The 12,725-nt window shown below is 43.7% G+C and overlaps 1 pseudogene; it reads left to right on the top strand.

Moving 5' to 3' along the window:
• The first annotated feature begins 9,637 nt into the window (after positions 1-9,637).
• LOC149315784 (uncharacterized) lies at positions 9,638-11,017 on the top strand (annotated as a pseudogene).
• Positions 11,018-12,725: the final 1,708 nt, after the last annotated feature.

The raw sequence follows: 12,725 nt of genomic DNA, 5'->3' as shown, positions 1-12,725 counted from the left end.
TATTTGTCGAAGACACACAGCTCGAGTATGGCATACTACAAATAACTGCTGAATTGCTGAATGTCATGTGCTTGATTATGTTTATTATCAACCCCCTCCCCCCAGACTCACACACCATTTGTTTTATTTAGATCCAGGTCTTGACTTATCTTTCAGGTAGTCTAATTGGACTCACCAAGCATATGCCTGTTAAGATGTCAGCTTTCAAACAAAAACCATTTCCAATTTCTGTTTCCATTCAAAAATAAAGGAGATTTCAAAGGTGGAAATAACATTCCATATGAATGTTATGCTTCTGAGAATATGATGAAGCTATTCCAATTGCAATGTTGGTGTAAATCCAAGAAAGTATCCAAGAAAATATTTCCATTGTTCTACTTCATCTTGTGTGAAGGAAGGAGAAGTAATGAAGCATATATTTTGGATGCCAGAAGTCCCAGGTTAAGTACCTGCATTTCCAGGTAGGGCTTGAAATCCTGGAATGCTGGAGCTGATCCATATCAACAACAATGAGCTAATGGCCCATTAGTCAGTCTTGTTATAAACAGAACCCAGAAAAGCTACTTTGGAAACTATACCTGGGAGACTTGGGGTACTGCAATCCTATAAGAATAAAACTTCCAAGTGTAAGATATAAGCAAGTGTCTTATGTTTCTGTGATGAATCAAATATTTCACGTGTAAGTGAACCTGTGTAGAAGCTGTGAAAAGATTTCCCCCAACAAACTCTGTAATATAGGCAGCACTGGAAGGCAGTTTCTAATACACCACTTCCCCATTTTTCTGAGTCTAAATGCAGGGTGCAGCTAAGGTGGAAGTTTCAACTATGATTCTTATTCTTATCCCATGGGATCTTGAGGTCATTGGTAGAATGCATTTAAGCATGACTGAGTTCAGCTCTCCCCCTGAAGTGATAGCAGGCATTTAAAGTAAGGTCACTGCATTCTGGGAATTTAACAACCAAAGGTCTGAAAATACCACCACCACCACCACCACCACCACCCCAAAAGCGGGGGGGGGGGGGGGAGAAATCCATAAAGAAGGACCTGAGTTATCCATTCTTTCTTCGTCCAGGGTACGGCTGGGCCAAGTACCTAAGAGTTCCCACTGGTGGAAATTAACTTGCCCCCCCCCCCCCCCGCCTCCCATCACAGGCCTATTCCTCTTCCTTAACTCACACATACACAGGATAATTTTCTTGGCCTTCTCAACTGTGCTTTCCCAGCCTGTCTCTCTACATCAGCCCTGACCTAGGGACTGGAGCAGTTACGCAGGGATTCCCCCCCCCCCCCCCGTCAAACGTCAGTCAGGAGCTAAGAATCACTCTCTTCTCTAATCTAGAGGATGGTGGAGTGGTGTTGTCAGTCTTCCCTGCTCCCTGCTTCCTCAAGCACTGACCTTCCCAGGCCTCTGGGTATGTGGTCCCATCCTCCTTTTCCTGTGGAGACCCTCAGAGTCTATTTGCAAAGGCTAATGTTCCCTAAGCTTTTCCTCGTTGGAATGGGCCTTGTTCCCACTACGTTTAAATTGGGATCAGGATCTGGGTTAAAGTGGCATGGTTCCTAATCAATCCAATTTTAGAAATCGATTCAGAAAGGGGGGCATGCTTTCTGCCCTTTTTTGCCCATTTAACCCGCGCCAATAAGACGATGGGATTTTGCAGTGTTTTGGGGGGTTGAATTGATTTATTTTCAAATAAATCAATTCAGCCCAAGTGGGAACCAGGCGGATTCGAATCTGGATTAACCAAAATATTTGTTTTTGTTCCCACTGGCAGTCCAGCCCAGCCTATCACTGGCCTCTCCTGGCCCCCAAATCCCTGGTCTAGCCTCCTTACTGGTTTCATTGGCCACTGACCGGCTTCTCTGTGCCTTTTTAAAAATTTCCTGCAGCCAGGGAGGCTGGAAGGAGGTCACAGAGAAGCTGGAAGCCTTGTGATCTCCTTCCCAGCTCTCCCCCGGCTTCTCTGCCACCTCCTTCTGGCCTTCCCAGCCAGGGGAAATGTAAAAAAAGGTGCAGAGAAGCTGGTCAGCGGTAAATAAGCTGATAAGGAGGCTGGGTCGGGGATTTTGAGGCCAGGAGAGGACAGAGATGGGCCAGGCCAACAAGCTGTCCCCCGCTACTTGCCGATTCCTGAATTGATTCCTGAAAGCAGTGCAAACATAGTGGAAACTACATTTTTTTCAGAACCGGTTTCAGGAATCAGTTCAGGAAACAGATTTTCCAGTAAGTGGGAATGGGCCCTTGGTTCACCTTCCACTGCTTCTCCAACACTCTCTCCTCCTTCCTTCACCAGCTGCCCTCATTCCACTCTGTCTCACACTCCATATGTCTCCATTCCTCCCATCATCACCTTTTAATTTTCACACTGCTGCTCTGCTCATCTAAGCTCCTCCCAGGCTACTTGCTGGTGATCACTCTACTCATCCCACAGCATGTTGGTTTTAATGTTTGTAATTTTATTCTGTTTTTAACATGGTGTATTTTTTATATGATATTTTATGATGTTGATACTGTTGTAAATTGTACGATGTTTTGTACCCTTGTTGTAACCCGCTTTGATCTCTTTCTGGAAAAGCGGGCTATAAATAAACAGTATTATTATTATTATCCTTCAGATTGATTTTGGCTGAATGCTGATGGCTCCCAGGTTCTTCAGCCATCCTCCTCCCTTTCTTCTTCATGTGAGGAAGTGCAGTAACTTCCCTGTACCCTCTAGCCTGCTGTAGAGCCCCTTAGTCAAGCACAAGCTGAACATGACTCAACAGTGTGATGCAGCAGCTAAAAAGCCAAAGTAATTCTAGACTGCATTAATAGGAGTATAGTGTCTAAATCAGGAGAAGTAATAGTACCACTCTGTTGTGATTTGCTCAGATCCCAGTTGTAATTTTGTGTTGTATTCTGGTCACCACAGTTCAAGAAGGATGTTGAAAAGCTGAAACGTGTCCAGAGGAGAGCATCCAAAATGGCTGTTGTTAATGCAGTTGTGGCATTAACAATGTATAACCCACTCTGAAAGCCTTTGTGGCTGAAGAGAGGGAAATAAATAAATAAATAAATAAATGGTGAAAGATCTGGAAACCATGCCCCATAATCTGGGCATGTTTAGCCTGAGGGGGGTGACATGTTAGCTAAGTTTAAATATTTATCCATGATTTGGAAGAGGGCATTGGTCCATGGGTTCCACATTCATCATTATTCCACTTTGTTTTCAAACCCATTTTGCTAGTCATGCAAATAAAATGTGGCACTAGTTTACCCCATTCTGGTGCCTTGCCTCTTTCTTTGAAATGGATGTGTAAAGTAGCTTTCAGTAATCACACCTAGTCACAGTGACTGCTGCACCATACCCAGAAGTACTTTTCTGTAGCTTCCACCAGGGGTCTGCTTTGAAATACCTCTTCTAGTTGGTTTTGCCAAGATGTATTTATTCATTGAAATCATTTTTCAAAAAATAGTGAAAAGAAGTATGCAAAGGGATCTCATAGCGCCTTTGAGACTAACTAAAAGAAAGAAGTTATTAGCATGAGCTTTTGTAGACTTCAGCCTACTTCCTCAGATGTAGTGGAAAGAAGGTTAGGCTGCAGATATTAACTATTCCTGTGCTAAGCTTGGTGATATGAATAAAGCCTCTGAGATGTGATTTGAAGGGATAATTAAAATAAATGAATTGAGTGAGAGAGATATGGCTGCCATCATATGTTCTTCTGTTAGATGTTTGCCTTTTTGGCTTCAATGTGATTAAAGATCATGATAAATATTCATAATGTTGTGAGTGAATCTAATGTATATTTATAATTATTAATTCAAATGGTGTCAAAGCGGCTAATTAGGACTGGTTCCAGGCTCATTAATTCTTGTAGGGTACTTTTTTATGCCACTATTTGACAGATTTAGGACTGGGTGAATGTGACTGTTTAGTTGATATTTTGTAAAGGAATTAGCCCTGTGCATTGCAACAATGAGACATAAGGAGGAACTTTATGGAGTTAGAGGAAATCATTTTAAAAACATAACGTGCCCCATTTAAAGCAGTGCAGTGATCGTGTAATCTCTTAGATGTCTCTGGTAGGATTACTACATGTGAACAGTGTCATTAATTTTATTTGAGAGTTTTCTGTTTCTAAGCTTCACAGAATCTAATCTAGCATGGTTTTCTTCATAATAGTTCTCTATTGCTGATAGGAGTATTAATATCCATATCATTCACACCAAATAAGAAGGAAGATTTGATTAAGACTATGGCCAAAATTCAAAATATTATTTAGCACTGCATTGAATGTTAAGACACAAAGCTCTGTTAATAGACCAGAAGCAAAGTATCATGTTAAATTGTTTTTTATTTGGGGATGTAATTCTTTACTAAATTTTTTCTTGAAGATAGCAATGAGTAATTTCAGCATTTTCTTCCTACTGGGATAAAGTCTTGGAAAAAAACACATACTTTTCAAAGGCTATTTACAGTTCAGCACTAATGTTGTTTTGTGCATTTTCTGTGCAGGAAATTCAAACCAGGATGATTGGCAGAGCCATTGAGGGAGAGTGGGGCTTTGATACCCTCCATGATGAGGCCAGTATTTTCAAATGGAAGCATGGTCTAGCAGACCAAGCTGAGGCACGTGATGGGGTATGGAGTCAGTATATAAGGATGGTATGCCCCCCCCCCCGTCCTGCCTCTTTTCGATGACGTTTGTTGTTTGTTGGAAGGGGTTTTGACATTTGGGACCTTGATTTCACCAGCACAGGTCTCAAGTTCTCCCTGGCCCTTGCTTCCTTCTCCCTCCAGCCCTTGCCTTGCGTTCGCTCTGGGCCTTGCCTTTTCCCTGGGCCTTGAGTTCTCTCTGGGCCAGTCGCACCACAGTGCGCTGGGAACTTTTAGATTTCTTTGTGCCTTGGGGAGCATCATTACCTGGTCGTGCCACAGCTCGGGCAGCCATTTTGTCATTCAGTCGCCATTTTCTTTCCTTTATTCTGTGCAATCTCTTAGGTGGCCATTTTGTCTATTATTATTATTATTATTAATCTTTATTTATAAAGCGCTGTAAATTTACACAGCGCTGTACATACAATCTTTTTAATTGGATGGTTCCCTGCCCTCAGGCTTACAATCTAAAAAGACACGACACAAAAGGAGAAGGGAGTGGTGGTGGGGAAAGAGATGAGGGCCAGCAGTTCTTCTCTACCTCCGAGGCCCGGATCAGGGAAGATGGACTGGAGGGAGGGCTTGGCTTCTTAATGGATGGTTAATCTTCTTCCAAGGAGGCCTGTTGGAGCTAGCCTGCCTCTCTAGTAGATAATACATATAAAATACATAGCAATACAGGAAATGATTCAATAAAACAGGCAACAAAAGAACATCAAATAGCAAGTGACAATTATGCAATGCCTGGGAACGCTTCTCTGAACAGGATGGTCTTCAACTCCGTTTTGAAGCTGGTTAAAGAAGTGATGGCTCTTGCTCATGGGGGGAAAGGTTCCTGGAGTGAGGGGCAGTGAGTGAAAAGGGGCGAATACGAGATGGGGCAGAGGAAATCCTAGGCTGGGACAGCAGACCTTGACTACCAGAATGGAGGACCCTAGTGGGAAGGTGAGGAGAAATAAGGTCTGATAAGTAAGGAGGGGCCAGCCCATGGAGGGCTTTAAACGTCGACAGCAGGAGCTTGTACTGAATGTGGAAAGGGAGGGGGAGCCAGTGAAGGGATGCCAGCACAGGAGAGATGTGGTCAGAGCGGTGGGCGGATGTGATAATGTGTGCAGCTGAATGCTGGACAGAAATTAAAGGACGGAGGTGAGAAAGAGGAAGCCCAGCCAGGAGGACATTACAGTAATCAAGTTGTGAGACCACTAGGGCATGGACGAGGATCTTGGCAGTAGAGGCAGAGAGATATGGTCGGATTTTGGCAATATTGTATAAAAAGAATCTACAAGCCTTGGCTGTGGTCTGGATCTGAGGGATACACGACAGAGAAGAATCAAAGATAAAACCAAGACTGTGGGCTTGCTGGACTGGTTGAATAGAAATGTTGTCCACAGAGACAGAAAAGGAGTGTTGAAGGGTGGGCTTAGGAGGAAAGACAAGAAGCTCCGTCTTGGACATGTTGAGCTTCAAATGCCGATGGCGCATCCACTGCGAGACAACTGTGGGACAAGATGAAACTTGCTGTTCAAATGTTGGAGAAAGGTCAAGGGTGGAAAGATACAACTGGGTGTCATCAGCATACAGATGGTAGGAAAAACCAAAAGAGCTAATGAGTTTACCTAGGGACAGTGTGTAGAGAGAAAACATAAGGGGACCCAGAACAGAGCCCAGGGGAACTCCAACAGATAAGGGAACAGAGGATAAAGTGTGACCACCTGTGACCACTGCAAAATATCGGCCTGACAAATAAGATCTAAACCAGTCGAGAACAGAGTATGAGAACCCAAGGTCAGAAAGTATATCAGCTAGAAGGCTGTGATCAACGGTGTCAAAGGCTGCAGACAAATCAAGAAGGATGAGAACAGAGTAAAGGCCATTAGCCTTGGCCCGTAAAAGGTCATTTGAGATCTTAGTGAGAGCTGTCTCTGTAGAATGCCATGGGCGGAAACCAGACTGAAAGGGATCGAGAATGGAGTTGGCTTCAAGAAACTCAAGACAGCGAGAATAAACAACCCGTTCCAAAACTTTAGAAAGAAAGGGAAGAAGAGAAATCAGACAATAGCTAGACAAAGAGGAGGGGTCAAGAGAAGTTTTTTTTTCAGAATTGGGGGAATGAGAGCATGTTTAAAGTCCGAAGGGAAGGAGCCTGTAGAGAGAGAGAGAGAGAGATTGACGATATGGAGAAGCGAGGGCAGAAGAGAGGGAGCTATGGAAATTAGAAGACGAGTAGGAATTGGATCAAGAGAAGAAGTTGCAGGTTTTGGAAGAGTTCAGAAGTGTAGAGAGTTCATCCAAAGAAGCAGGAGGAAACACAGAATTTTTTTTAGGCGAGGGTGATAGATTATGAGCAGAAGAAGAATCAGGAGGGACTATCTCAGAGCCAATAGTGGTAATCTTTGAGATGAAGTAATTAGCAAAGTCATTGGGAGAGAATGATGAAGAGACAGGAGGAGAGGGAGGTTTAAGCAAAGTGTTGAAGGCGGAGAACAAACGCTGTGGGCGCCTCTCATTGGCAGTGACCAATGATTTGTAATAAGTTTGTTTTGCCGTAGACAGGGCACATGAGAAGGAAGAAAGAACAAATTTGTAATGAATAAAGTCAGTCCACTGTTTGGACTTTCTCCAAAGACGTTCGGCCGCTCTAGAGCAGGACCGGAGAAACTTAATGACGGGGTAAGCCAGGGCTCAGGCCTAGTTGTAGAGGAAGAACTGAGTACAGAGACAGGAGCAAGGTGGTCAAGAGTTGAGGAAAGAGTGGAGTTAAATAAAGACATTGCTGAATCAGCAGAATCCCCAAGATTTAGGGAAGAGAGAGATGAATCCAGGGCCTGACCAAGATGGATAGAGTTAACAGATTGAAGATCATGAAAATAGCGTTGAACAGTATGGCGAGGAAGTGGAGTATAAGTAAGAGCAAAGGAGATTAAATGATGGTCTGATAGTAGAAAGTCAAGTACCAGGTAGTCAGAAATGATGCAGTTTGAAGCAAGAACTAGGTCAAGACAGTGACTGAGAGAATGAGTTGAAGAGTTGGAATGTGGTTGGAGGCCAAAAGAAGCTAGGGGAGATTTGAAACGAGACGTTGTAGGGTTATTGGAATCGTCAACGTGGATATTAAAGTCACCTAGGATCAAAGTGGGGACTGAATCTGAAAGAAAAAATGTCAGCCATGATTCAAAGTCTGAGAGAAACTGGGTAGCAGAACCAGGAGGGCGATAGATAACTGCAACCCAGAGCTGTAGAGGAAAAAAGAGTCTAATAGGATGAAACTCAAAAGAAGAGACATGATAGCTGGGGAAAAAAGATAGAACTTGAAACTGGTAGGAGTTAGATAGCAAGATACTAACCCCTCCTCCTCGACCTTCAGGGCGGCTTGTGTGGGTGAAGGAGAGACCACCAAGAGAAAGGGCAGCGGGGGTTGAGGTATCATGGGCTGGGAGCCAGGTTTCGGTGAGAGCAAGGAGATTAAAGGATTTGGAGAGGAAAAGGTCATGAACTGCTGCTGCTTTAGAGGCAGCAGAGAGACAGTTCCAGAGGGAACAGAGAAATAGAAGCAGGGAGACAGGAAGAGGCCGAATGGGGATCAGGTTAGGAGAAATGTGTGGAGCCATGGGAAGGACAGGATTCACTATCCAGTGATCAAAATGAGAAGGTGTGACAATTGCAGAAACAGGAAAGAAAAGAGAGAAAGCTGTAGCTGGCTCTCTCTTTCAGAGGTGTTAAAGCAGCTTTAGAGGCTATTGCCAACTCAGGCCTTCTGAGGAAGAATCCAATTCAAGCAGGAGGTGGTCCTGAGGGAGCAGAAAGTCGTACTTGCTCTGTCTTCCTCTGGAGGCTTCTTAGGCCAGAGGGGAGAGTCTTTGGAGGAGCACAGGTCTTACTTGCTCTGACTTCCTCTGGAGGCTTCCAAGGCCAGGGGAGAGACTAAGGTGTTTGGCAGCCATTTTGTTTGGCATTCTCTCAGGCCCATCCTCTCTTAGCATTGATTAAGCTGTCGAGCAGCCATTTCGTCTCTCAGCCTCATCAACCATATACACACACACACACACACACCCCCCAGTATCTACTGCTTGGTGATATCATGTTGTACATCATTGCCTAGGCTGGTTATAATTGTTTCAGGTCTGTTGCTATTTATATTGCCAGAATCTGTGCCAGGTCTCGATTTACAAGTTGGTTTACTATTAATCATTTCTACAATGCCTCCCAAAAAAAGGAGTAGTAAAGCTAAAGGAAAAGCATCTGCAAAAAGGGTGGCAGATGAACTCCCAGCTATTATTCACTCTGATACATCTGAGCACGAGAGTGAAATGGTTGCTAGGGCAGCCATACTATCTAAATTGGAACATCTTGAAAGAGTTCATACTGATAAATTAAGGTTTAAACCACTTGAGGCTAAAAAGATGGCTAGTGAGTCATTTAATTCTATGGTTTTATCTCGCTTGGAAGGATTAGACAGAAGCTATCAGGACCAAAGTCATGACTTGGCAGTTGAAGAGGTGGTTCCACAGCTGATGGTGGAGCCCGCTCCCTCAGCATCATCAGGCCAGGCATTTCCAATGAGCTCAGGTACACCTGTTGTTTATCCAGTGCCACAAAATTATGTTATGGATGGATCACAAATGTGGCTGTGGGGGATCGGAAATACATCTGTACAGAGGGCTATGACTGCCACACAGTCAGTTTCTGACCCATCAAGCGTATCTTAATTCACACATTTTCAACCTCAAGGGTTACTAGATATATGGACATAATTCATAGAGCTCACACAGATTTTGCTGAATCTGCGTGGCTCCAATATGATGAAGCCTTTTTGAATGAAGGTTGCCAGGTCCCCAATGTTGAGGTGGGACCAAGTGCATTCACAATTATGTGCAACCTATGCAAGGAGATTGTGCCCGTAGTGGCCACATGGTCCAGAAATCCCAGGGGAGCTCCTCAACTAAAACCACATTGACAAGTAATGAATCTTCTAAAATATGCTGGGATTTTGGATTACATGGCTCATGTAACAGACATCCTTGCAGGTACCTCCGCGAGTGCTCTGTCTGCAAAGGAACTCATTCCTTTCATCAATGCCATAAACCAAAATCTGGATCAGGGGTCAAAGATGGTGCTAAAAGAAAGGGACAGGGGGGTCCCAACCCACCTTCAAAAGGGGCCTAGCCCAATTAAACTAGAATATTTGTTTCAGCTGCTGTTTGTTTACCCTAATAGGTCTGCAGCTGATTATTTAAAGTCAGGGTTCAGGGATGGTTTTCGGATCCCCTTTTACGGTCAATGTAGACCCTTTAGTTCTAAAAATCTGCGTTCTGTGTTGGGTTTAGAACATGTCATTAGAGCTAAGATTCAAAAAGAAGTTGATGAAGGCCGGATTGTTGGCTCCTTCTCTTCGCCTCCGGTTCCTAACCTTAGGGTATCTCCTTTGGGCATTGTTCCCAAAAAGTCACCAGTCAAATACAGGCTTATCCACCATTTGTCATTTCCAAAAGGCGACTCCATTAACGATCATATCCCACAAGAGCTTTGCTCTGTGCGATATAGTTCTTTTGATTCGGCTCTGGCCATGGTAGGTAGTAGAGGTTTCACGGCTGAGCTGGAAAAGTGTGACATTAAGTCTGCATTCAGACTTTTGCCAGTAAATTCTCAGGATTTTGAATTATTAGGTTTTTCATTTGAGAATAAATTCTATATGGATAGGGCTCTTCCCATGGGATGCTCTATTTCTTACTCAGCATTCGAGACCTTTAGTACATTTCTAGAATGGGCAATACATACACAATCTGGTTTACAGGGAGTGGTCCACTATTTAGATGATTCTCTGTTTGTCAGGAGGGCACAATCTGGCCAATACCAGCTCTTGATGCACCAATTTGCCCTTCTTGCTGATAAGTTGGGTATCCCACTGGCCCACGAGAAAATTGAAAGCCCTTCCACCTGTTTAATGTTCTTGGGCATTGAAATCGACACAGTTAACCAGTGTTCTAGGTTGCCACTTGATAAATTAACTAAGATTAAAGAAAAGATTAATAAATTCTTCCAGTCATGAAAGACCACCCTTCAAGAGTTTCAGGAATTGATTGGCCATTTAAATTTTGCCTTTAGGGTAGTTGCACCAGGCCGGGCCTTTCTTAGGCATCTGAGCTCGGCAACTATTGGCATTTCTAAACCGCATCATAGGATACAGGTGAATTTTGAGATTAAACAACATTTACAAGTTTGGCTGTCATTCCTGGATTCTTTCAATGGTGTGTCTTTCTGGAGAGATGTTTTAAGGCTCTGTGGAGCCTTACAGGTCTCTTCTGATGCAGTAAGGTCAATTGGCTTTGGAGTATATTTTAATAATCACTGGTGCGCACAGGTTTGGCCTCCTGATTGAATCAAGGCGGGTCTTTCTTCAGAACTCACCTTTTAAAAATTCTTTCCGATAGTGGTTGCAGTACAGATTTGGGCAGACAAATTTGCGAATTTTTGGTGTAATAATGCGGCCACAGTTCAGATGGTTAATCAGCTGTCTTCTAGGTCTCCTCAAGTCATGAACTTGGTTAGGGTGTTTGTGCTGAAGTGTTTGATGCACAACATCCTATTCACAGCCTTTCATGTGCCAGGGATTGATAATGAAATTGCTGATGCCCTTTCCCATCAACAGATGTGTCGTTTCAGACAGCTGGCTCCAGAGGCAGACATCCTCCTGGCAACCATGCCGGAAGATCTATGGACGCTTGGAAGGGTGAGGTGGCAAAAGCAATAAGTGCTTCACTTTCTGACAACACACGGTCCAATTACAAGATGGCTTGTAAGGCCTTTGAAAAGTTTCGCCTTATCAGTGGCTTAAGCCCCAAGTGGCCTATACCTGTTGACCACTGTTTACAATTCTGTGTCTGTTTACACAACAGGGGACTAACACCACGGACCATTAGGAACAAATTATCAGCCTTAACCTTTGCCGCAAAAGCCCAGGGACTCGCAGATTATACATCTGACTTTAGAATTCGCAAGACCTTAGAGAGGTGGTCTAGGATTCAGGGCATTAGTCATGATATTAGGAGGCCCATCACTCCAGAAATTCTGAGGGGGCTTGAAGGACAGTGGACACAGTTATGTTCCTCCCCCTATGAAGCCAGCTTGTTTCATGCAGCAGCATTAATGGCTTTCTTTGGGGCTCTTAGAATCATTGAATTAGTTATATTATCAAAAAACAACAATTCTAACAGGGCCTTTATACTTACTGATTTAGTTCTTACTGGCCAGACGGCTATGCTGCAGATAAGAAGGTCTAAGAGTGATCAAATAGGTAGAGGGACCTCTATTACATCAAATTCCTGTATTATGGCCGAGCTTTGCCAAGTACGGGCATTGATTGAATATGTGGCAATTTGTGACAAAAATCCAGGTCCCTTGTTTCAGCATGTAGACCACTCACTTCTCACCAAATTCCAATTTTGGGCTGTGATGGCCAAGGCTTTGACTAATCTCGGGTTAAAAGGGGTTAAATTTGGTACTCATTCTTTCGGTATAGGAGCTGCCTCCATGGCTGCAGCCATGGGTTTTGACAACACAAATATTAAACGCATTGGGAGATGGCAAACTTCAACTTTCAAAAGATATGTGCAAAAGGTTCCTGTCTTGCACTGACTGGGCTGTCTCTTGTTTCTTTTAGTTTTCAGACCTCATTTTCATAAAATTCATATCCTCATCTGGGGGACACAATATGATCTATTGGGCAGTGAGACAGGCTCGAGATGGTCAGTTGGGCTCTCACCTTGGTCTCAGCGAAATCGCCAAGATTGAATGGTTGGGCAGATAAGGTTTATGATGGAGTGGTCTGCTCAAGCTGCTTTTTGAGGAGCGTGTAGACCCTCAACCTGATGTACTGCTGTTACACCTTGGTGGCAATGATGTTGGTTTGCTGAAAGCTAAAGCCTTGATTTGGCAGGCAAGACATGATTTTGACACCATACATCATACGTGGCCCGGCATAAGGATAATCTGGTCTGAAATTTTGCTCCAACGATTTGGGGAGGGGAGGGTAATCCACATAAATTGATGTTGCCAGAAAACGAGTTAATAGAGAGATTCCTAATTCT

This window comes from Sceloporus occidentalis, unplaced genomic scaffold (genome assembly GCF_023333645.1).
Source record: "Sceloporus occidentalis isolate IW3139 unplaced genomic scaffold, rSceOcc1.0.p SCAF_3, whole genome shotgun sequence".
Classification (NCBI taxonomy): domain Eukaryota; kingdom Metazoa; phylum Chordata; class Lepidosauria; order Squamata; family Phrynosomatidae; genus Sceloporus; species Sceloporus occidentalis.
This window is presented reverse-complemented; position numbering and strand designations above follow the sequence as displayed.